Genomic DNA, 26340 nt, shown 5'->3' on the forward strand with positions numbered 1-26340 from the left:
GTTGTTATGATAATAACCTTGGGAAAATCAAAATAAATCATGTTCGTCAAATGCTCACAGACAACCTGAGCACATAACAGGCTCTCAGGCAGCATTTCACTCTTCCACTTTTCCCTCCGTTCTTCTCAGTCTAATTATGCACTAAACTGTGATTCTATTCCTCATGGATCAAAGCAGATGTTGTAATAGGTAAAGCCTTGTGAAATTGCTGTCTTTACAAAACAAAAACAATCGAATATGCGTACTTTACCACACAATTCAACATGATATATAAAAGTCCTTTGGAAGGTGAAAACCAGCCCTCCTTCTTTCATTCATTCATTTGTTCACTCATCAGATATTTTCTGAGGCCTTATTTCGCATCTAACAAGGGAACATCATGAGGTTGAATGAACAGGCACAGGCAGAGACTCCCTCTTCATGCAAATTGTTGATTAACCAGAGAGAAAAGTAGTGAGCAGTTAGCATGGCAATTAATGCAAAGTGTGGTAAGTGATAGGAAGGAAACAATAGCAAATAATAATCTTAGCACTTACTAGGCATATTGCACTGAAATCACTTTACTCCTCATGACATATGAGATAGGGGATGTTATTACGTAGGTCAGCATCCTGGTAAGTAGCAGATGACACAGTCAGAGGGATTACTGAGGTTAGTGCAGCGAAGGGACAATTTACAAATGTATGGCCAGGCCCAAGGAAACCTACAAGGGACAGAGAGACACCGAGGCACTGGCTGCATCAGGGAGCTGTTACCACCTTTGGTGCCGAAGAAGCACAGGAGGAATGCTTTGATTAAAAGTAATGTAAATCAAAACCACATTGAGATCCCATCTCACACCAGTTAGAATGGTTATCATTAAAAAATCTAGAGACAACAGATGCTGGAGAGGATGTGGAGAAATAGGAACAGTTTTACACTGTTGGTGGGAGTGTAAACTAGTTCAACCATTGTGGAAGACAGTGTGGCAGTTCCTCAAGGACCTTGAAATAGAAATACCATTTGACCCAGCAATTCCGTTACTGGGTATATACCCAAAGGATTATAAATCATTTTATTATAAAGACACATGCACACATATCTTCATTGTGGCACTGTTAACAATAGCAAAGACTTGGAACCAACCCAAATGCCCATCAATGACAGAATGGATAAAGAAAATGTGGCACATATACACCATGGAATACTATGCAGCCATAAAAAAGGAAGAGTTCATGTCCTTTGCAGGGACATGGATGAATGTGGAAACCATCACTCTCAGCAAACTGACACAAGAGCAGAAAATCAAACACTGCATGTTCTCACTCATAAGTGGGTGGTGAACAATGAGAACACATGGACACAGGCAGGGGAACATCACACGCTGGGGTGTGTTGGGGGTGGGGGTCTAGGGGAGGGATAGTGGGGGTGGGGAGATTGGGAAGCAATAACATTAGGAGAAATACCTAATGTAGGTGACAAAGGGATGGTGGCAGCAAACCACCATGGCATGTGTATATCTATGCAACAATCCTGCAAGATCTGTACATGTACTCCAGAACTTCAAATATAATAATAAGTAATGGCAAAAGGCCGGACATAGTGGCTTATGCCTGTAATCCCAGCACTTTGGGAGGCTGAGGTGGACAGCTCACCTGAGATCAGAGTTTGAGACCAGCCTGACCAACATGGCAGAACCCCGTCTCTACTAAAATAAAAAATTAGCCAGGTGCAGTGGCAGGTGCTTATAGTCCCAGCTAACCAGGAGGGTGAGGCAGGAGAATCACTTGAACCTGGGAGGAGGAGGTTGCAGTGAGCCAAGATGCTGCCACTGCACTCCAGCCTGGGCGACAGAGTGAAACCCTGTCTCAAAACAATAAATACATAAAAAATAAATAACGGCAAAAACCATAATTATTTTGCCCCGACCTAATAGAACCAAGAACACAGGTATCCATCAGAAAGCCTGAAAATAGGAACTCAGCACTATGCAATAGGTAGGCAGGAAAGCCCAGAGGATCAATGAATAATTCCATCCATCTCCTCTCTGCCTGCCTCTCATTGACTAATCCACCCAGAGGACATACGAACCCACTGATCAGCCAAAGGAACACAGAACATAGCAGAAAAGTTGACCAAGGAGAGGATTTTCCACACAATTGTTACCCCCACTTACAAAGGAAGAAGCTGAGGCCCAGAGAAAAAGAAAGTATCAAGATAAAAGGCTGGGTGCAGTGGCTCATGCCGGTAATTCCAACACTTGGGAGGCCCAGGCAGGCAGATCACTTGAGGCCAGGAGTTCAAGACCAGTCTGGCCAACATGGTGAAAACCTGTCTATTTAAAACGGCAAAAATTAGCTGGGTGTGGTGCTTGCAATTAAAGCTACTTGGGAGACTGAGGCAGGAGAATCGCTTAAACCTGGGAGGTGGAGGTTGCAGTGAGCCAAGATTGCGCCACTGCACTCCAGCCTGGGCAATGGGGCAAGACTCTGTTTCATAAAAAGATAAAAGACAATGAGGTGGGGGCAACCTCTTGATATTATGGGATCTAGGAGGGCTTCCTGGAGAGGTGAGTTGGACAGCAAGAAGGAAACCAGCAGAGGGAAGAATGTTCTAGAGAGAAGGATTCACCCGTGTGAAGGTCCTACATAAGGAGTGTTCCAGCTGTGTTGGAGAAAAGAAAAGAAGGTTAGAGTGGCTGCGGTGCTAGAGCAAGTTGCAGAGAGATGTGTGAAAAAGAAAGCCCTTATTATTCCATGGGTAGAATCTGTGCCCCCAGGAGAGTGGCTGGGATGCTCCTCATGGCTTGACCCCCTAATCTTGATTTAAATTCCCAGGAGGCAGACACCAGGCTGCTGTCTCCTCCTCAGGTCTCCCCAGGCCTGTTAACCTAAGAGTGGCCGCTTCACAACTGAAGGTTCTTGGCAGGATGCCCCAGCCGGATGAACCGGCTGAGCTTGCTGGGCGTGGAGGTCCCTGCAACGCAGCCATCAGTCTGCTCAATGATGAGGGCTGCCTAATGGCGCAGGATGTGTTTAAAATGCAATCCAGGTGCCAGCCCTATTCTGCATGCATTACCATTAGAGAGGCTCCATCCTTGGCCGAACAGGACTCCCATATCCACAAGGGCACCACTGACAGTGAGATGGCACTGAAATTGACTTTGGAGGGTGGCGGCTTCTCGGGTGAGAAGGAACAGATGGATAGGGAGCAAGGGCACCTCTACTCTGGGTGCCAGGGGGTCACTCCATGTCTCAAAAACTCTGGTGTTCCAAGCTCCTGCCCACGCCCACACAGGGTGATGAACACCTGTGTGGAGAGACCAGCGTCTTCCAGCTGTGTTTGCAGGCTGAAACCTGGGTGGGGGCATTATATAATTTATATATGTACTTGTAATAACGTTTAACTCATTGATAAAGTAATTCATACCAAGTGCAGAAAAATTGAAGGTCACTGAAAACTATAAATAAAACATTATTCATTATGAGTGATGAGATCTTCCAGCTGTCTCTCCTCCTTCCTCTTTCCTTCCTTCCTTCTTCTCTCCTTTCCTTCCTCCCTCCCTCTCTTTTACTTCCTCCCTTCTTCCCTCTTTCCCTCTCTCCTCCCTTCCTCATGCTCTCCCTTCTTTCCTTCCTTCTTTCTAGTTTTTTCTCCCTCCTTCCTCTCCCCATCTTATTACTCACCTCTCTCTATCAGCTGATCTATTTATACATTTATCTATCTGACCACAAATAGCTAACATGGAGTTAGCAAATACTGAGCACTTCGTTCAATAGATGGTTCTAAATACATTAACTCATTTCATTCTCACAAAAGCCCTTTGAGGTAGGCATTTGAATGATTCCCATCTTAAGATAGGGAAACTGAGGCACTGAGTGTTTCATTTGCCAGAAGTCATCACACAGCTAGTAAGTGGGTGAAGATTGGAACCGAGGAAGCCTGGCTTCAGACAAAGGCTGAAAGAATAGTCTAGTACAGTGACCGCTGTATATCCTTTGCCTTAGATTCTAAATTGTTGACACTGCATTTTCTGCTCTTTCAAGAGCTCTCTCTCTCTCTACATGTACACACATGCAAACACACACACACATACACACACAGAGATGTTCTTCTGAACCATTTGAAAGTCAGTTTTATGTATCATGATGCTTCACCCCAATACCTCAGCATGCATCTCCTATGAATAACACATTCTCCTAAAATTCTGTAGTCTGCCATTCCTCTGTTCTCAACAATAATTCACCCTGCCATTTCATATTCACACCCTGGATCATATTTTTGGAGTGATACAGTGGTGGTGGCAGTAATGCTAGTAATTGTACCAATAAGAACCATTGGTTGAAAGTCTGCTGCGTGCCAGGTACACTGCTGGACACTCAGTCAACAATCTTTGATTCATGGCAATTCTCAAAGGTAAGGGTAATCTTTCCAATTTTCCATATGGGGAAACTGAGTCAGAGACATTAAGAACAAGTTCAAGATCAAGCAGCTAAAGGTAGCAGAGCTGGCATTCAGACTTCATGCTGAATGGATTTCTTGCAACGCCCAGGGATCCCTGTCGGACTGGAGAGTCTCTGCTTGTGGAAGGACTTTGTCACAGGGGAAATGTCCCAGCTTTCCCCAACTCATTGTCTGTCCAAACCAGCTTCGTCTAATTCACATTGGAATCAATCCCTGTCAGCACCACTTAGAGCAGCACAGTGTTGTTTCTTCGGCTGACAGATCATGAAAAGCCACTACTTTCCAGGAAGCGGAAACAGGTGCACCCAAATCCACAGCAACTGGAATGTAGTTCCATGCTGCCATTCCTATTGTTACTTCGCATTTAAGTCACACAGGCAATATGTGTGTTATATATTCATATCATGTATGTAATTAGTTTTATCAGTGTAATTTGCTTTAATTTTGTGTTTCAATTTAAATGCTTTTAGGTGAGGTATGCATTCCTCAGTCCTCAGTGAGAATTGTTTGCTCTTGCCCATGTATTTTAGATAAATTTCTCCCTCTCAAGGCATTAGCATGCTCAACCCTTAATAACTGCAGAGAGCCCCAGCTTCATTCAACTTCTTTTTAGCTAATGACCAGTGAAGCCCCCAGGAAAATGTGGGTCTTAGATCCTGGGGCCAGTTGGGGAGACTCAGGAGATGAGAGCAGGAAAATAATCCCTTGCAAGAAAAGAGAAAGTAAAGCCCACTTTTGCAGAAGGTAAACTGTCTCCAGCTGAGGATTCTCCACTTCTCACCCTAATTATCGAAACTTGCAATGCATGAAGGTAACTTTCCATCCCACCTTCTACCTCTGTCTCTCCAACCTTGAAAATTCAGCTCTGACAGTTTCAGATGCCCGCAAACATCAGACACCCCTCTGCCTCCATTGATTCGTCTGGAAGGTTCTCTGTCACTGCCGCAAGGCCACTCAGAGCTGACTCAGTTTCCCTCCCACAGTATCGTTTTCATTTTCTCTGGCCATGAGCGGAATATCTTTCAGGTCCTGTCTGCTGTTTGTTTGTGGTTCTTTTCCCTGCCCCAAGCTCATTCGGTTGGTGGCAGGAAAGCCAGTATCTCTGACAGCTGTGTAGAACTAAATAGATCACAGTCCATAGTGGGACCCTCCAGTAAAGAGTTACATTGCTCCGAGTGTTAGTGATATGGTTTGGCTCTGTGTCCCCACCCAAATTGCATTTCAAATTGTAACCCCCACATATCAAGGGAGGGAGGTATGTGGACCACAGGGGCAGTCTCCCCCATGCTGTTCTCATGATAGTGAGGTCTCACGAGATCTGATGGTTTTATAAGAATTTGGAAGTTTCACCTTTGTGCTTCTCCCTTTCTTCAGCTGCGTGGTGAAGAAGGTGCCTGCTTCTTCTGGCGTGACTGGACGTTTTCTGCGGTCTCCCGAACCATGCAGAACTGTGAGTCCGTTAAACCTCTTTCCTTTCTAAATGACCTAGTCTCAGAGAAGTTCTTGATAGCAGTGTGAAAACTGACTAACACAGATGGCGCCTCTCAGAATGAGTTATCACGCTGGCCAAGGTAGACACGTGGCATATTGCTGTACTGAACCCCTGTTCTGCAAGTTGTAGTCCACATGGAGTGATCAGAGTCAAAATACGGTATTTTGCAAAGTTCAACAACAGATACTTGTGCGAACGGTTCTTTCCAAGACTTGCATGGGGCAGGGAGCTTGGAAGATGATAATAATTGAAGTAACAATGAAAGCTACCATTTACAGAGCTCTCGCTATCTGCCAGAACTGTGCTGAGAAGTTTATGTGCATATCTCATTTAACCCTTACAGTGGGTCTCTGAGAGGCAGGTACTGTTATTATTCTGGTTTTATAAATGAGAAAATTGACACTCAGAGAAGCTAAGTTATTTACTCCACCCCCAAAGTTGCCAATTCAGTATTTGGAGGAGGATTTTAAAATGTGCATTTCTAGCAAGTTTCCTGGTAATGCTGCTGGTCCTGGGGTGCATTTCAGAACAACAGACTTATTAAGTGATTGTTGTAAGCTGGTGTTTCACCTGTTCACCTATGTTGAACCTCATCGCAGCTGAGCCAGCTAAGCTTCATTACCCTCATTTAAAATCTGAGGTCCAGGCCAGGCATGGTGGCTCACACCTGTAATATCAGCCCTTTGGGAGGCCGAGGTGGGAGGATCAGGTAAGGTCAGGAGTTAGAGACCAGCCTGGCCAACATGGTGAAACCCCATCTCTACTAAAACTACAAAAATTATCCCGGCGTAGTGTCAGGCACCTGTGATCGAAGTTACCCAGGAGGCTGAGGCACGAGAATCACTTGAACCTGGAGGTGGAGGTTGCAGTGAGCCGAGATCATACCATTGCATTCCAATCTGGGCAACAGAGTGAGACTCCATCTCAAAAAAATTAATAAAATAATAAAATTAAATCTGAGTCCAGAGGAGGGAAACAGCATTCTCAGAAACACAGGTATGCCTGACTTCACATCCACTCTGAATACAAAACCGCAGCCACCTTCTGAACAAAAAAAAGCTTTCATGAACCCAGGGACACCAGGGCTTCAGACACAAATTTATAAAGAGAATACTTGAACATGGCTTTTTAAACTAGTGGGTTAACTAGAGAATCTTGGTTGTGGTTCGCCTGTTCCTCTCGGCTGTCCCAGGGTTATTGCAAGAGCATGATCACGCCTTAGAGTCACTTCTGTTGCTTCACACTACGGCCTGGCATTTTTCCAGGTAGGGCTAAGTGTCCAGGAAGGTCTTGGACACTTACTTCCACCTGTGTATTTACGATCCATGGCTCTATGTGCCCCATGCCCTGAAATGATAACCCCGTCCCTTAGTGCTGTAAATGGCCCTCTGGTGGACTGAAAGAGTTAATGCAGCTCCCGAAAGCTTTAACGAGGGAAGCACAGAGATTCAGAACAGCCTCTGCACGTTGAGAACACCTCAGTCCTAGCTGTGTGTGCGCTGGAATCAGCTGAAGCAGATGAAAACTACCAACGGTCAGCCTCAATACCAGAGCTTCTCGTGCAAGGGGACTGGGGGAAATCTAGCTTCCTAAGCATCCTGTCCTTAAAAATCCTTCCAGGTGAATTCTAACGGCAGCCAGGGTTGATCTGAGAACTGGAGAGGAATGAATCAGAAACTCCTAGAGAGCTTGTGAAAACACAGGTTTCAGAGCTCCTCCCCGCAATTCTGATTCACTGAGTCTAGGGGGATCCAGAGAATGAGGATTTCTAGCAAATTCCCAGGTGATGCTGCTATCTGTGACCACAGAAGGATGCGCATTCAAGTCACTTCCAGGGAATCAAACTTGGGCCTTTCCAAGTCACACAGCCAGGACTGGCACATCCAGGAAGTGAACCTGGGTCTTCTCACTTTCACCTGGAACTTGCTTTGCTGCTCATTGCAGACTCTCCATTCATCCGTTCCACAGACACTGATTAAGGACCAAATAAGCACTTGGTGCTATTCTGGGTGCTTAGAGAATTGGGGTGAGAAGGACAGATGCATTTCCTGTCCACTCAGCTTATAGTTTGGTGCAGTGGTTTCAACCAGGGGCGATTTCATATCTGCCCCCACCCAGGGACACTAGGCCATGTCATAGTCACAACTGGGGGCTGGGGAGGGATGCTACCATCCTCTAGTGCATAGACACCAGGGTGGTGCTAAACATCCCATAGTATACATGACAGCCCCCTACAACAAAGAATAATCTGGCCCCAAATGTTGTTAGGTCAGTAGCGCTGAGGTGGTGATGAGACAGACACACAAATAGGTAATTAAAACACACAGGGGACAATGTCTGTGACGGAGGCAGTTGAGGAAGATGTTGGTTCCAGAGGAAGCCTATGGCATCTGGAAGGATTCCATGCATAGGTCATGTCTAAGCTAAATATCAAAAGATGAGTCAAATAAGAGAACAAAGAATTAGGGGCAGAAAGAATAATCCTGACAACAGAAAACACATAAGCAAAGAGGATATAAAGCACCTTAGAAGGATAGTGCTGGCCGGACGCTGTGCTCACACCTGTAATCCTAAGACTTTGGGAGGCCAAGGTGGAGGATCACCTGAGGTCAGGATTTCCAGACCAGCCTGGCCAACATGGTGAAACCCCATCTCTACAAAAAATACACGAGGCATGGGCATGGTGGCAGGTGCCTGAGTAACCGTAATCCCAGCTACTCAGGTGGCTGAGGCAGGAGAAGTACTTGAACCCAGGAGGTGGAGGTTGCAGTGAGCCGAGATCACACCATTGCACTCCAGTCTGAGCAACAAGAGTGAAATTCCATCTCAAAAAAGAGAAAGAGTAGTGCTGATGACCAGTCTCTCCCAGGCACTCGGGTGCACATCAGCCCGTATCTCAGCACCGTGTAGTTGTTAATGCATCTACAGTCAGAGCTACCTTACAGGGCAAGTACTTCCATGACCCTCATGTTCTAGATGAGGCCACTGAGGCCCAGAGGGGTCACATAGCTGATAAATGGCTGAGCTAGAGTTAGAAGCAGGCATCCTGGCTGCCAGAGCCCATGGCCTCTATCATGCTGCTACATGCAGATCACAATTCACTGTAGTGGGAACATGAAGGAAAGGGAGTTGGGGGTGGGTGGAGGAAGTTAGACCTAAAGAAGTAGATGAGGGACCAGCAGACAGGGCCATGCCAGCCACCTAAGTGGCTTAGGTGTATCTTAATGGCAGTGGGAAGTCACTGAAGGACTTAGCTGAGAAAGGGACATAATTTAGATATTTGAGGAATAGCAGAGGTCGAGAAAGAGCTCAGATTAAGAGTGAATTCAGGTCGAGAAGCCTTTGAAATTCATGATCCTTGAAAACATACGGATCTGTTTCCTTTGTGTTCCAGGGAAAGGTGTGAAATTCTAGGTTCCTTAAAAAAATCTCCCCAGATGCCCCTGTGGCCTCTCTCCCGGCAAAAGTCAGCAGGTCACCCTTCAGCCAGGAACAAAATTAGAACGAAGTGGAAAAAAATGGGCATCATTGCTGCATTTCAGAGGAGTCTTCTCTGTGGCTAGCCCGAGTAGTATTTAGCCAGCTCGGTATAGTTAGCTTTAAAATAACAGAATTGTTTAGTAGTAGAAAAATACAGTTATTAGCTCTGATTATAGGGGAATCCGATTGAGCCGCGAATGTGGTCTGCCTGTTTTGTTCCTAGCTGGTAATTTCAGTCGGCTTTCTTTCCCCAAATTTTGGAAAAGGAGGAACCCAAACCTTGCAGCCTGCTCTGCATTGTTTATCTGTTATTTTTAAACAAATCTAACAGAAATTGATCTGCCTTCTTGGGAACGCAGTCCCTGCCAAATGGCCTGGCTCTCCTACAGGTTTTTGTGGGAACACCATCCGTTAGCCATGATTGCTTCAATTGTGAATAATCAGGGAACTAATTATGGGCCTCGTGGCGTTGTCCTCACCAGCAGGTAACATAATTCACTGCTAAGTGGGGTGAAAATGAGCCTCCCATGCTTTGGAGGAGGGAGTCATTTACCTTGCTCCACATGTTGACACTTGTCTGTTTCAAGCATCCCAGAAGGAAGGAAGCTGGGGTCTGGTGAGCTTCAACTTTGCTGATGGCCCAGCGCATCTACCCATCCCTTCCCCTTCTTGGCAAATACTTATCAAGGATCTAGGTTTTCAGACACTTCCCGACAGAGCCTACAGCCTAGCAGGTATCCCAGATAATAATTAACTCTAAAAGATCATGGTTTTATTTGTTTGCTTGTTGAGATGGAATCTCGCTCTGTCACCCAGACTGGAGTGCAGTGGCGGACACGATCTCGGCTCACTGCATCCTTTGCCTCCTGGGTTCAAGCGATTCTCCTGTCTCAGCCTCCTGAGTAGCAGGGACTACAGGTGTGTGCCACCATGCCTGGCTAATTTTTCATATTTTTAGTAGAGACAGTTTCACTGTGTTGGCCAGGATGGTCTCAATCTCCTCACCTTGTGATCTACCCACCTCGGCCTCCCAATGTACTGGGATTATAGGCATGAGTCACCATGCCTGGCCAAAAGATCATGTTTTAATGGCAATAAAAGTTGTGAAGGAAAGCAATCACCAAATTCCCTTAGAAGGAGGTCCAGGGATACTTCTCTGAGAAGGCAGCATTGCAGGGAAAACTGGATGATGCGAAACGTGTGGCCTTGCAGAGATCTAGGGGCAGAAGATGCCAGAAAGTGCAAAGACCAAGGAGTAACAAAATCAGTGCCTTCAAAGGGCAGAAGCCAGTGTAGCCAGAGTGGAGTGAAGGAAGAGGAGAGGAGAAAGGCTAGGCATTTCAGTTTTGCAGTTGCGGTCATGAGCTTCTGTATTCTAGGGCAGAGGGAAACCTCTTGTGGCTATGCCTGTAATCCCAGCACTTTGGGAGGCCAAGGTGGGTCGATCACCTGAGGTCAGGAGTTTAAGACCAGCCTGGGCAACGTGGAGAAACCCTGTCTCTACTAAAACTACAGAGATATTAGCTAGGCATGGTAGTGTGCACCTGTAATCATAGCTAGTCAGGAGGCTGAGGCAAGAGAATCACTTGAACCCAAGAGGCGGAGGTTGCCGTGAGCCGGGATCACGCCATTGCACTCCAGCTTGGATGACAGGAGTGAAACTACAACTCAACAAAAAAAAGCAGGGGAGGGGAGAGCAGGATTAGATATTTCAGCTTCTGTGAGGCTAAAGGAGAGAAGAAACCAAAAGTAAAAGCATACAGATCAGTAACAACAGTGGCCTGCGGTGGCATGGAACAAGGTGCTTGCAGCAGAGATGGAGGGCCAGAGGGTGAGGGTTTCCAGGAACACTCTGAAGGTATAGTCCAGACGCATTCGGTGATGGTGCTCAGATGATGAACTGCCCAGACCCCTAGATGCATCACTTACTTCCCTAAGCACCTGCTGTGTGCATGGGTTGGAGGTCTCTTGAAGTGCTCTGTCCACTGAGATACTGATACAGAAAGACAATAGACGTTTATGCATAAAGGAAAAACTGTATTTTCCCAAAAACATGCCACACACACATGAAGTCATATGGGTTCTGGTTTATTTCTGAGTCCCAAGGACCTTATAAATTCTCATGAGGAGCAATATGGACTAACTCCCAGCAAAACACATATGCTCACAAAATCATATTCTCAAACACTTTGGGGTCCTGTGGATCCCTGTAAAGGTTCCCTCCTATCAGTGACTGTGCACTCACCCCCATGATCTGGAAAATCATTAAACACTATTCCTGTTCTCAGCAGAAGTAATACCCAGTCATACACCATAGAGCGAGGGATGGTGTTCTCTAAAGCATACATGATAGCATCCATTTTTTTTAATTTTTTTTTTTTATTGCAACGGAGTCTTGCTCTGTTGCCCAGGCTGGAGTGTGGTGGTGCAACTTGGCTCACTGCAACCTCCACCTCCTGGGTTCAAGCAATGATTTCACCTCAGCCTCCTGAGTAGCTGGAATTACAGGTGTCTGCCACCACACCCAGCTAATTTTTGTATTTTTAGTAGAGACAGGGTTTCTCCATGTTGGCAGGCTAGTCTGAAACTCCTGACCTCAGGTGATCCACCCACCTTAGCCTCCCAAAGTCTTGGGATTACAGCAAGAGCCACCGCACTCAGCCAGCACCATTTTTCTTCACCCAGGCTGGTGTGCAGTGGTGCAATCTCAGCTCACTGCAACCTCCTCTTCCTGGGTTCAAGCAATTCCCCTGCCTCAGCCTCTCGACTATCTGAGATTACAGTTGCCTGCTACCACAACTGGGTAGTTTTTGTATTTTTAGTAGAGATGGGTTTCACCATGTTGGTCAGGCTGATCTCAAACTCCTGACCTCAGGTGATCCCAAAGTGCTGGGATTATAAACTTGAGTCATTGCGCCTGCCCAGCATCCATTTTTAAATAGAGATAAATTGCCATTATTGAACCAAACAAGGTCATGGGGCAAAGAGAGTCAAGATTCAAGGAGTCAACAATCTGTCTTAGCCCAACACAGGTTAATTCTGTGGTTACAAGCTTGGCCTGGGGAGAAGGGCAGTGCAGGTTCAAGACCCAGTTCCAGCACTTTCTGGCTGGCTGAGCTTGAGTCCAGTAGCATGTTTTCTAAGGGTTCATTTGTTTTTTCTAGAAGGGAGAAGAACACAGCACTTTCTTATGTTTTGGGAAAGATTGACTAAGACTGTCTATCTACACATGGCTGAGTTCCTAGTGTGTGGTGGTGACGGTTATAAGCCGAGCAGGTTCGGGCAAGTCAGGACATTCTGAAGCCTCAGGTACAAATGGTCCGGACCTTCCAGCTGGACTACTTGGATAACCACAGGAGCTGGTGTGCCTGAAAATCTCTTTGCAGCCACAACAGGCAACACTTAAAGTACTGTTGCTCTGTGTGTGTGTGAAGACGTGCTGCTGACAGTCTCCTGCTAAAAAAAAAGGTGGTTTTATGATTTAAAACAAAGACTTGATTTTTAGGTTAATGCCATGTCTTCTGGGACAATGCGTGTGACATTCTGGGAAATTTGGGTTGGAACTTTTTGCCTACATTTATAAAGCAGGTTGAATAAAATAATGGTTGCATTTAGGTCTATTCTAAGTGAATGGACCACTTAGAACTGGTTTTGTTTCAAAATATGGTCAAATCCACATGCACTGGAATGCCCGGGGGAAAATTCTGATCCATGGACTGTTCTGGTTAGGTGAGGTTTGCATTTTTGCTCTTGCTCTTGTGTTTGCAAGGATTTACAGAGACCTGGAGCCCACCATCTTCTTCTGTCAGTAGGAACTAGCAGGGAGCGGAAAATCGGGTGCGTTTGGAAGGTTCCCAGCGTCACAGTCCTCAGGCTGATGGCTGCTGTCACTACACACGGCTGGACAAGGACATGCAGCAGACTGCTTGTTCAGTGTGACAAAGATAGACCTGGGGACACTTGGGCATTTACAAAATGTAATATTGTACAGCCAGTAAAAACCATGTTAGAAGGCAAGTGAGGCTATTATGAGTTGAACCAAGGGTCATCAGAAAAAAAGATGAGGTCTCCATTAATTTAGAAAGTTTATTTTGACAAGGTTGTGGACACATGCCTGTGACACAGCCTCAGGAAGTCCTGATGACGTATGCCCAAGGCAGTCAGGACACAGCTTGGTTTTATACATTTTAGGGTGACATGAGACATCAATCAATATGTCAGATGAACGCTGGTTCCATTCAGAAAGGTGGGGATTCAAAGCAGGGAGGGGGCTTCCAGGTCACAGACCGGTGAGAGACAAATGATTACATATATTTGAGTTTCTGATATGCCTCTCCAAAGGAGGCGATCGGAGTAGGATCTGCTATCTCCATGAGCAGAGAGGTGGCTGAATAAAAAGGGAGGCAGGACTGCCTTGAGCAGTTTCCAGCTTGAATTTTCCTTTGACCTTAATGATTTGGGGGGCCCAAGATATTTTCCTTTCACAAAGTCCTAACCCCTAATACTTCAAAGTGTGACCTTCCTTGGAAATAGGGTGGCTGCAAATGTTGTTAGTGAAGGTGAGGTTATTCTGGAGCAAGGTGGACCCCAAGTAGTCAGGGTTCTCTTAGAGGGACAGAACTAATAGGAGGTACACACACACACACACACACACACACACACACACACACATCCTATGTGTGTGTGTGTGTATATGTATATATCCTGTGTGTATATATACACACATACACACATAGACATAAACATGTATGTACACATCGACATATACACACATATAAAAATATATATGTACATATATAAAGGGGAGTTTAAGTATTAACTTACATGATCACAAAGTCCCACAGTAGGCTATCTGAAGCCAAGGAGCAAAAAGAGCCAGTCCAAGTCCCAAAACTGAAGAACTTGGAGTCCGATGTTTGAGGGAAGGAAGCAATCCAGCACAGGAGAAAGATGTAGGCTGGGAGGCTAGGCCCGTGTCTCCCTTCCACGTTTTTCTGCCTGCTTTATATTCGCTGGAAGCAGATTGGATTGTGCCCACCAGATTAAGGGTGGGTCTGCCTTCCCCAGCCCACTGACTCAAATGTTAATCTCTTTTGGCAACACCCTCGCAGACACACTCAGGATTAATACTTTGTATCCCTCAGTCCAGTCAAGGTGACACGCAGTAGGAGCCATGACAAAAGGTGTCCTTATGAAACAGCAGCCATGTGAAGGCCACAGGGAGAATGTCATTGACAGGGGCTGAAATTGGAGTTGTGCAACTGTAAGCCAAGGGTCACCAAAGATGACCAGCGACCACCAGAAGCCAGAAAGAGGCAAGGAAGGATTCTCGTATGGGGTTTGGAAGAAACGTAGCCCTGCAAGCACGTTGACTTTGGACTTCCAGCCTCCAAGCCTGTAATACTGGTCTATTGTTTTAAGCCATTCACGTTGTTTTGGCAGCCCTTGGAAGGAAACACAGAGGCTGCTAATGCCGTGTTGCCAACTCAAAAAGCGACTAAAACAGCAGTGTGCAGGCTGTGATCCCATTTATATAAAAAGTCATGATTATGTAATTTTAAATGACAGAACGTACATTAAAATAGTTATCACTAGATGATAAAATTGCGGGTTTAAATTTTTGTTCATGTTTTTAAGTCTGTTTTCTCAGTCTTTGAAACAAATAGATAAGTGTATCATAGGAAAAACAGGTTGAGTTTTTGCAAGAGAAATAATTGTACCTGGAAATACGTTTCCCACATAGACCTCTTATACCAACGAATGGCATATGGAATTTGCTTCCTAAGGGCTCAGCCTTGAAACGTTCAGTCTCATCCAGGTGTGCTCAGATCATGGTTCCGTACTCAGAAAGGAGCAAAGGAAGGGGAATTTATCCCCTCTCCCTTTTATAATCAGTAGCTCCCCAGTACCATCAGGATGCAATCCACATACGATCTGTCATGACTTAACCTCCACTGGTATCTCGAATCTCATTTGCCATTCACAGTGACCCCAATGGTCAGCTGTAGCCACGCCTGCCCCCAACCCCTCCATACACGTACCCGTGCAATGATATTCTGCCTGATTCCCCAAGGGCTCTTGTGTGGCTTCCCACATGAAACTGCTGTGTCATGCCTTATGCCTTCACTCACGCTGTTTTCTTTGCTAAGGGTGCCCTTCCCTGCCAAGTCCCAGGCATCCTTACATCTCAGCTTAAACACCAATTCCTCCAAGAAGCCCCTCTTGGAAGGCTTACCTCTGCCTTCTTTAGGCTCTGTCAAGGCGTCTATCCTTACTCCCTTGGCGTCTGTGTATCTGCTGCCCTATCCCGGTCACACTGTCAGCTGTCTTCTCTCCCTCCTCCACTGCAGTATTAGCTCCAAGGAGGGAAGGAAGCATTCAGTGGTCATCTCTCCACCCGAAATGTCTGGACCTGGTATTCAGTAGCAGTTCAGTAAGTGCCTGTTTAAATTTGCCATTGCAAAAATATGGAACCAGCCCAAATGCTCACCAATCAACAAATGGATAAAGAAATTGTGATATAGATACAGAAATTGTGATATATATACATATGTACATCATGGAATACTACTCAGTCATAAAAGGGATGAAATAATGCACTCACAGCAACCTGGATGGGATTGGAGGCCCTTATTCTAAGTGATGTAACTCAGGAATGGAAAACCAAACGTATGTTCTCACTCATAAGTGGGAGCTAAGCTATGAGGATGTAGAGGCATAATAATGACACAGTGGACTACTCCGGGGAAAGGGTGGGAGACAGGTGAGGGACAAAAGACTTACACTGAGTACAGCATACACTGCTTAGGTGATGGGTAAACCAAAATCTCAGAAATCAACACTAAAAAACTTATTCATGTAACCTAACACTACTTGTTCTCCATATATCTGTTGACATTTTTTTAAAATGTGCATGTTGAATTAAGCAGAAGCCCATGTGATTGAAGGCAATAGGATTGTTGGACTGTTATTTAGATAATATGTTTTCCGACTTCTGCTTTTGCTCCCCCCTAGTCCATCATCCGTATTTCAAAGTAATCATTATAACTTAAATAAGGTGAAGCTACCCTTAGGTTAAAACCCTTACATAAAACCTCATTACTGTTAGAATAAAATTCAAATGGTTGGTCAAGGCCTACCTCCTGAAAATCCCTGACCCCAGCTAATAAAATGCTAAAATATTTATTAATCGATGGGATGGATGGATGGATGGGTGGGTGCATGGGAGAATGGATGGAAGGATGGATGAGTGGGTAGGTGGTAGATGGAAGAAAGGATGAAAGGATGAATGGAAGGACAAACTGATATATCAATGGATGGATTGGTGGGTGGATGGATAGATGGGTGAATGAATGGATGACCTGTTTTCTTTTTATGTAAGTGTAAATTTACAGAGAGTATAGCTTCAGCATTCATTTGTCTCTCTTTAAAGAAGTGCTTCAAAAACATTCTAGAGCAGGAGAAAAGTTGAAAGGACATTTGATTTTTGTTTTTGCGGTTAACCTCTTTCTTCTTTTTTGAGACGATGTCCAGCTCTGTCACCAGGCTAGAGTACTATAGCACGATTTTAGTTCACCGTAGCCTCCACCTCCCAGGTTCCAGTATTTCTCCTGCCTCACCCTCCCGAGTAGCTGGGACTACAGGTGTGCACCACCACGCCCAGCTAATTTTTGTATTTTTAGTAGAGATGGGGTTTCACCATGTTGGCCAGGATGGTCTCTATCGAGAGATAGGCCTCGTGATCTGCCCACCTTGGCCTTCCAAAGTGCTGGGATTACAGACCTGAGTCACTGCGCATGGTGGCAAGTTATCCTCTTTTTTTGCAAGCATCTTGCAGCTCTGGGACTGAGTTTCCCCACCTTTTCACAAGACATTAACCTGGAGGATTAAACAAAGCTCACCCCAAATTCTTCACTGGCTAATGGCCCTCGGGCAGCCACATCTTGTGACTGGATGCCGCTCTCACCTCCTCTCTCTTCTTTCTTTCTTCCATACTGGGGGAAATTCTGGATTACCATTAATACTTGATTTTCACTGGCCTTGTTTTTAACTGACAGACAACTTCAGGGTTCGTTTTCCTCCCAGATACTCATTAAGATGTTTTCCTAAACAAAGGCAGTTTGGGTACCGAGAGAGATTTTCAAGCTAGCTGGTAAGATAATGGCAAGTTTTTTGTTTTGTTTTGTTTTGTTTTGAAACAGAGTGGTCTGCCCAGCCTGGATGTTTTATATAAATAGCATCATACCATATATGACTTTGAGTTCTTTCCATTAGCAGACTGTTGTCAAGGTTCACTCACAGAGAAGCATGTATCCGTACATCATTCCTTTTTATGGCTGAATAATATTCCATTGTATTGATATACCATATTTTCTTTATCCATCCATCTGTTGATGGACATTTGGGTTGTTTCCACCTTTTGGCCTTTATAGCTAGTTCTGTCATGAACACTTTTGTAAGAGTATTTGTTTGAACATTTGTTTTTAATTCCTTTGGCCATCTACTTGGGAGCAGAATTGCTAGGCTATGTGATAATTCTTTTATTTTTTGAGAAACTACTGAACTATTTTCCACAATGACTGTTCCGTTTTACATGCCTACATACTGATTCGTATTTTTTGCAAAAGAACTTGTTGGCTGCTGTATGTCAAAAGATTGCAGATGGGGAGTGGAGAAGGTAGGGAGACCAGACCAGAGGGTGTTGCCATTGCTGGAGAGGAGGTGACAGTTGTTGAGACTTCATTTGCAGAAGTAGACAGGGGAATGGTGACGGAAGCAGATAGATGCATGATTGTTTGAAGAATCACCTGACCTGAGAACTTCCAGATGTGATGGAATTCTAAATGTTGGGGAAAAATTGTACAAAGACAGCTGTGGTCTGACTTTGAAGTGAAAGATAGTGCAGAGATTTGGGTCCTGGGGATGGGAACAATTTTTGGGACAGTCTTTGCTCAGTTGTTGGTATGTTTTTATGGAGTAATAAAATTTCCATTATCATACAAAATTAGCCACGCCTGTAATCCCAGCACTTTGGGAGGTCGAGGTGGGTGGATCGCTGGAGCTCAGGAGTTCAAGACCAGCCTGGGCAACATGGCAAAACCCTGTCTCTACAAAAAATTGGCTGGGTGTGGCAACACAATTGTGGTCCCAGCTACTCCAGAGGCTGAGGGAGGAGGATCGCTTGAGCCTGGGAAGCGGAGGTTGCAGTGAGCCAAAATCATGCCACTGCACTCCAGCCTGGGCGACAGAGCAAGACCCTCTCCCAAAAATAAATAACTAATTTTAAAAACACCCCAAATAGGGAAATCCATAGAAAATGAAAGAAGATTAGTTGTTGGCTGGGGCAGAGGGAATTGGGGGGTGACTGGCTGTGAATACAAAGCCTCCTTCTGGGCTGATGAAAATATCCTGGAATGAGAGAGGGGGTAGCTGCACAACATTGGGAATGTGCCCAGCTTACTGAATTGTCTACTTCAGCATGGTTAATTTTATGTTATGTGAATTTTACATTGATTTTTTTTTATTTGTTTGTTTTTTGGCGTGGAGTCTCACTCTGTTGCCCAGGCTGGAGTGCAATGGCACGATCCCTGCTCACTGCAACCTCCACCTCCCAGGCTCAAGTGATTCTCCTGCCTCAGTCTCCTTAGGAACTGGAATTACAGGTGCCCACCACCACGCCCAGCTAATTTTTTTGTATTTTTAGTAGCGACAGGGTTTTGCCATATTGGCCAGGCTGGTCTCCAACTCCTGACCTCAAGAAATTCACCCACCTTGGCCTCCAAAAGTGCTGGGATTACAGGTGTGAGCCACCTCGCCCAGCCCAACATCGATTTTTAAAAATGCAGATCAGTATATGTTCACTGGTTGCAACTCTCCAATGGCTTCCCCTGAGATTTGAGTTCAAATACAAATACAAGTTTCTGATGTGTCAGGGAGGTTTCCAGGATCCAGCTCCTGCCTGCCTCACACTGTGGGCTCTTATCGCATCCAGCATTAATCACCCCGCTGGCATCCAACTGGCCCAGCTCACGCCTGCCTCCCAGCCTTTCTTCTTGTTATTCCTCCTGCCTGCAAACTCTGTCCCAATCCTTGTGAGGTTTTCTCCCACACGTCACCAATATCTCCTCAGTGTCGCCCCCTTGTGGAGTTCCTCTTTGACCATTTCACCAACGTTGCCTTACATTTCATGCCTGTTAACTCTTCACCCCATTACCCTTTTTAATTTTCCTATGAACTCTTCGTACTATCAGAAATTACCTTATTATGCATTTTTGTAAATTAAAGTGAAATTCACGTTACCAAAAATAACTATATTCAGTGTATAATTCAGTGGCATTGAGTCCATTCACAATATTGCACATTCACTGCTGTCTGGTTACAAGACGCTTTCATCACTGCAAAAGAAAACCCTATACCCATTTCATGGTCTGTTCTCATCCCCCCTCTGTCAACCCCCAGAAACCACTAATCTGCTTTCTGACTCTAAGGATTTGTCTATTCTGAATATTTTCATTTAAATGGAATCATATAACACATGAGCTTTTATATCTGGCTTCTTTCACTTAGTATGATGTTTTCAAGTTCATGCATCTTGTAGCATATGTCAGATGCCATTCCTCTTTATGGCCAAATAATATTCCATTGTATGGATATATAACATTTTGCTCATCTGTTCATCTGATGGACATTGGAATTGTTTCCACTTTGTGGGCTGTTGTGAATAACGCTGCTCTGTACATATGTATAACGTTTGTTTGAGTATTGATTTTCAATCCTTTGAAGAATGGAGTTGCTGGGTAATCTGGTAATTTGGTTTAACTTATTAAGAAACCACAGATGTCTCTTCACAGTAGCTGAGCCATTTTACATCTTGGCTGGTTTTTTAAATACCTTCCCCTCTAGTATCCAAACTTTGTTCACTGCTCTAGTCTCAGCATCTAGAAGACTAGCCAGCACCCAGTAGGACCTCAGTAAATACTTGTAAAACAAAAATAATAGACATAGCTCTCAGGTTTATATAACTAGATGAGAATAGCAGTCTGTAGTTTAAAGCAACAGCCCTTTTACAAGCAGCCTTTACCTGCAAGAGTATCTTCCCAGTGTCACCTAGGTTAGGCAAAGTTCACTCCCAGGACTCTTCCAAAATATCTCACTTCCTGGAAGACATCAGATTTATAGGGAGATGTTTTGGCCAAACTGCAGGTCTTGGAACTCAAGAGAGAAGCTTGACCAGGGTGTGGACATATCACATGGATTCATGGCCGTGATGACCCGCGCCTAGCTCCACGGAGCCCCCACCCCACTTTGCCTTCTCTTGTCCACCTGTTTGAAGAAAGAACGACCGTACCCATTTTAGGGTTAAAGACATGGCCATCTGAAATGTTGCCAAGGTAATATTCACCCTCAGGAACCTAATCTCCTGGTGGATGAGAACAGACTTAATGACTCCACGACCAGAATTAGTGCCTGAGCTAATGAGCGCTTTGTGAATCTGACAAGGGAACAGATCACTTAGTCCAGTTCTGTTCAAATATGTAGCAAGTTGTATCAGTGATAATGAGTTCAGTATGACAACTTGAGCGAAAACAAAGAGACATTTTATGATTAGAGGTTTACTTTGCCTTCTTTTCTCTTGGCAGTGCCACTATTCTGCCTGCTCACACATGCATATGCATCCACCCCTTAAATGGAACCTTGTGATGGTTTATTTCTCAGGGAGGCCATGAAAAGAGTATGGATGCTTTGAAGTCGAACAGAACTGCATTAGGATCCCACCTCCCTTCCGGTAATTAGCTGTGTGACCTCAAGCAGCTTACTGTACCTCTCTGAACCTCAGTTTTTTATTTATAAAATGGGAACCTCATACCAGGTGTGGTGGTTTATCCCTGTAATCCCAGAACTTTCGGAGGCTGAGATAGAAGGATCACTTGAGGTCAGGGGTGGAAGACCAGCCTGGCCAACATGGTGAAACCCTATCTCTACTAAAAATACAAAACATTAGCCGGGAGTGGTAGACACGCCTGTAATCCCAGATACTTAAGAGGCTGAGGTAGGAGACTCACTTGAACCCAGGAGGCAGAGGTTGCAGTCAGCCGAGATCACACCACTGCACTCCAGCCTGAGCAACAGAACTAGAATCAATCTCAAAAAAATGATAATAAGTAAATAAAAAGGGGACCTCAATAATGTTTGTGTCACTCACCATGACTGGCATGACACATGTAAGGTACATGCCTGCCATCTGGAAAATAACTAAGCCTCTTTTCTTTCCCCAAAGAGGCCTACGTGGCAGTCAGAGAGGACCCAAGGTTAAGCATGTTGTTACATTTTTGGAGTGTCGTGGTAGCCATGTCCTGGGAGAGCCATCTCCTTGGAAACAGGGCCAATTGCTCATGCTTGGTGATAATTAAAAATCACAAAGAACAACATGTAACTCAGTAGTCTCTGAAATACCCATTAGCACAACCCGTTAAGGAAAAAGCAAAGATAGCTGCAGCATAATTCAGCACTTGATTTCAGGCTGGCATGCTTTAATCTAGCTTTTAAATTTTTAATTATGTTAATCTAATTTTAGACATTAATGAGATTGTGGTGCACAGTATTTGTTTCCATTTCAGGTCGTTTTCTTTCCTCTTCCGTTACCCACTCTTTCAAATAGTGCTGGGCAGTGGAGCCAGCCCGCTCCCTCGGCACAATGGGAGTTGCTTCTCGGTGTACGTCTGCCTGGTTACTCAAACTGTGATTCACGGACCAGCACAGGCACCTCCTGGGGACCCGTCAGCAGTGCAAAATCTTAACACCGCCCTAGACCTAGAATTTGCACTTTTAAAAGATCCTCCAGTGACTATTTTTGAGCACATAAAATTGTTAAAGTGAGGCATTCAAGGACTCTGTAGATACCATGTGATGTTTCAGTGAACATAGCTGGTCCATGGATCCTTGGGCTGTGATGGCTCCAAACCCAGGCAAAACCACCCAGCATCCCGCCAGAGTTTTGGCAGATTTTTCCCCCCGTTTCAATACCTGGCTTAGGGAACAGGAAAAAGCACACCATCCTGAGGAATCCAAAGGCCCAGAGTAAAACATCAGTCACTTGGCAATACCGGGTTGGACCTTTCACTGTTAGCACTAGCAGCAGCAGCTAAAGGGGCTCTTATCAGAATAAGCACAGCTCACTTCTGCTGCATGTTGACTGTGTGTCGTGTCTCATTCTCAGTATTTTACACATAATAGCTCATGCAATCCTTACAGCATCCCTGGGATGCACCATTATTATTCCCATTTCACAGATGAGAATACTGAGGCTCACGAGTGTGGATGACTTTCCCAAGAGCTCAGCTAGTCAGGCTTGGAAGCCAGGAGTCTGAGTTAGGGTCTGGGCTTTGATCAGGTGACCTCAACCCCTGTGAGACCCTGATTCCTTTATTTCAAGCATTTTCTACAAAATGCCAGGCTTTTGAGAGGCACTGGGAAGAGAATGATGAACAGAGACAGAGGCTTCACACTTGGGGAGCTGACAGTCTAGTAGGGAAGAAGGACATTTCTGGACCATCACATACACACCAAGTGTCCTTACAAATGGGGACAGCGCTACAGGAAAGGGACACAGAGTGGTAAGAATGGCCAGCAGGCAGCAGGATCTACCTGGGATTGTGTAGGGAAGACCTCCCTAGATCTTCTAGCTCAGGGCTTTGAGCTCAGGACTCATGGAATTATTAGCGAACAGTAGGGCATGTTAGCTAGTACTGCTGGAACATTCCAGAAATGAAGGAAAACATTTGAAAATACCCTGGCCAGGCGTGGTGGTGGCTTACACCTGTAATCCCAGCACTTTGGGAGGCTGAGGCATGTGGATCACGAAGTCAGGAGTTCGAGACCAGCCTGGCCAACATGGTGAAACCCTGTCTCTACCAAAAATACAAAAAAAGTAGTGGGGCATGGTGGCATGTGCCTGTAGTCCCAGCTACTCAGGAGGCTGAGGCAGGAGAATCACTTGAATCAAGGAGGCGAAGGTTGCAGTGAGTGGAGATTGTGCCACTGCATTCCAGCCTGGGCAATAGAGGGAGACTCTGTTTAAAAAAACAAAAATCAATCAATCAATCCTGAGGAGGGAGTCAACAGGATGTGAGGGGCATCTGAAAGAGGTCCAAGGTATGAGGGGACTGGATTCAGATGCTCCACAGGGGCCTTGAGAATTCCCCGTCTATACCTTTGGACCCTGCTTTCCTGGGTTGGCTCATCTCCAATGAGTCCTTTTCTTTGTTTTTGTTTTGAGGCAGAGTCTTTCGCTGTGCTCCCCAGGCTAGAATACAGTGGTGCAATCTTAGTTCCCTGCAGCCTCAATCTCCTGGGCTCAAGCAATCCTTCTGGCTCAGCCTTCCTAGTAGGTAGAACTACAGAAATGTGTCCTTTAAACAGCTGATTTTTAAGATTTTTGTAGAGATGGTAGTTTTGCTATGTTTCCTAGGCTGGTCTCAAACTCCTAGGCTCAAGTGGTCCTCCAGCCTCAGCCTCCCATAGTGCTGGGATTACGGGCATGATGAGTTCTTTTCATTCAAAGGCAAAGATGGCCCCCTCTGTCTCTGATCCTTTATTGGCTTATTACCAACCATGGGGAAGAGGGTCTTTTCTAATTGTTCTAAGGTCTTTCTAAGAAGGATTCCCAGTGGCCACACTTATATAATGTGCCTATGCCTGGACCCGTCACTCCAGCCAGCAAGCTAATGCTATGGTTCACCAGACCAGGGGACCACCTCTGGAGCCCAAGTCCCCTTAAGGCTCCTAAGAAAGAGTCTGAATGGTGGCTATTTCCAACATAAGGGGCATGAGGGCATTGGAGAAAGGGGAGCCCTACAGCTGGCTTCTTGGTGCCCTTCAACATTCCTTTGGAGCCATTCTTTGCTTTGTTCCTAGGTTAAGGGTCTACTGAGTCATTCTTAGAAGAAGTTACTCTAAAAGTCATTATAAAGAGGCACCGTAAAATGCTCTCGGTTATTTAAAAAATACTATATTAAAAGTAAGCTCTTACGATAGAACTCACACGGGCTTTAGAAATGTCCCCATGATAAGGGAAGCATCTTAGAATTAGTAGGATGGTACCTAGGGCTCTCTCAGACATGAGGTCTTGGATGACGCACCTGGAAAATGTTGAGTAACGAATTCTCTTCTCACTTTCCCAGAGTTGCTTGGTACCACTTCCTCACTGCCAGCATTGTTGCTGATGATCATTCATAAGAGTATATCGATTGCCTACAGAGTATGGGATTCTATATCTCGAGGTGGAGGAGAGAAAAGGGAGACAGACAGACAGAAACAGGGATTGACAGAGATGTATAACTAGAGAGGGCAGGAAACCACAAATAAATTCATACAGAGTGGGCTTACAAAGTAGTTGAGGGAAATACCCCAAACACAAGTGTAAGATTAACTAAGACTCCATTTGTAATGGGATAGGGTTCTTGGGTCAAAAGGCAGGATGCACTTTGACCTGGAATCCTTATAGGAACTGTGCGAGGCTCCTTACTATGCCTGTGAGAGGAGAGGCATGGCTGGGGCTATGGGCAGGGGGAGTTTGAGATGGAAAAGAGGCCCTCTTCTGAGAGTTTTCTCTTGCCCTCTGAAACACTGCAGGCACACAGCAGCCAGTATCCGCCCCCAGAAGGAACTGCCGTTGCCCACGCACGTGGCATCTGCAGCCAACTCACACGTCTACCCCCATGCTGTTGTTGATGTGATGTTTACAAATTCCACGAGAGAAAAATGTGGTCATTTATACCACAGTGTTGTAAAGCTTGACATTAGCGGAGCCATTGAAGCCCATGAATCACAGAAGGAGGTAAAAATTCAAATGGATATAAATGTCCATTAATAGTAGGAAAGTTAAATAAATTACACTTCATCCACATCGTGGAATAATAGGAAGCTATTATAGAAATGAGATGGACGTCTATGGAGTGCCACAGAAATCTCCCAGAAATGCTACGTTAAAATGAAAAAAGCAAATTGCAGAACAATGGATAGAGTCTGATTCCATTTATTTATGGTGGGAAAAATATCTGTGCCTGCAAAGGCACTGATGAAGGATCTGTGCCAAACAAGACCCGTGATTATCTCCTGGGAGGAACTAGGATGAACGTGATTGTGATTCCCACATTTTCTTTATGTATTTCTATACTTTGTATACTTCCTGTTAGAGCCTTTTTCCATGGGTGGGGGGGGGGTGGGATATATATGGTATCATTGTATCTACCATGTGAGAATTAATGAAGTTAGTGATTTGGGGCCAGGCACAGCAGCTCCACCTTTAATCCCAGCACTTTGGGAGGCCGAGGTGGGCCGATCACTTGAGGTCAGGAGTTCAAGATCAGCCTGGCCAACACAGTGAAACCCTGTCTCTACTAAAAATACAAAAATTAGCTGGGTATGGGTGTGTGTGCCTGTAGTGTCAGCTACTCAGGAGTGTGAGGCAAGAGAATCACTTGAAGCTAGGAGGTGGAGGTTGCGGTGAGCTGAGATAGTGCCACTGCACTCCACCTTGGTGACAGAGGGAGACTGTCTCAAAGAAAAAGAAAAAGTTAGTGACTTTTGCAAAACAGAGAAAAAAAGTCATGTAATTCATGCACCTTTGACCTCATAACTCATGGCCTCACCCCGGCAGCTGCAGGGGTCCTCTGGCTCTGGCTATACTGGCATGTCTGTGGCTCTCCTTCCACCCTGCCTCTGCCCATGTAGAATACCCCCCTCTCCACCACTCTCCATTCATAAGCGTGTTTTCATGCAAGTGCAGGCAGTGACACTAAGTCCTGTTTATGGAATGATTTGGCCTCATTTAGATCAAAGGCTTGAAGAAGGTGAGGAATTTGGAGAAGCAGATTTCTGAGGAAGAGCATTGCATGTTCAGGGAATAGCTGGAGCAAGGGCCTGGT

The 26340-nt window shown here is 45.2% G+C and overlaps 1 long non-coding RNA gene across 1 annotated transcript in view; it reads left to right on the plus strand.

The window, feature by feature from the left end:
* Positions 1 to 16166, plus strand: part of LOC144578480 (uncharacterized) — a 57401-nt gene extending 41235 nt beyond the window's left edge. The window contains exon 3 of the long non-coding RNA XR_013524330.1: positions 5818 to 16166. This is a non-coding gene — a long non-coding RNA (uncharacterized LOC144578480). The remainder of the gene's footprint in view (positions 1 to 5817) is intronic.
* The last annotated feature ends 10174 nt before the right edge of the window (positions 16167 to 26340 follow it).

Source organism: Callithrix jacchus, chromosome 12 (assembly GCF_049354715.1).
Source record: "Callithrix jacchus isolate 240 chromosome 12, calJac240_pri, whole genome shotgun sequence".
Lineage (NCBI taxonomy): Eukaryota > Metazoa > Chordata > Mammalia > Primates > Cebidae > Callithrix > Callithrix jacchus.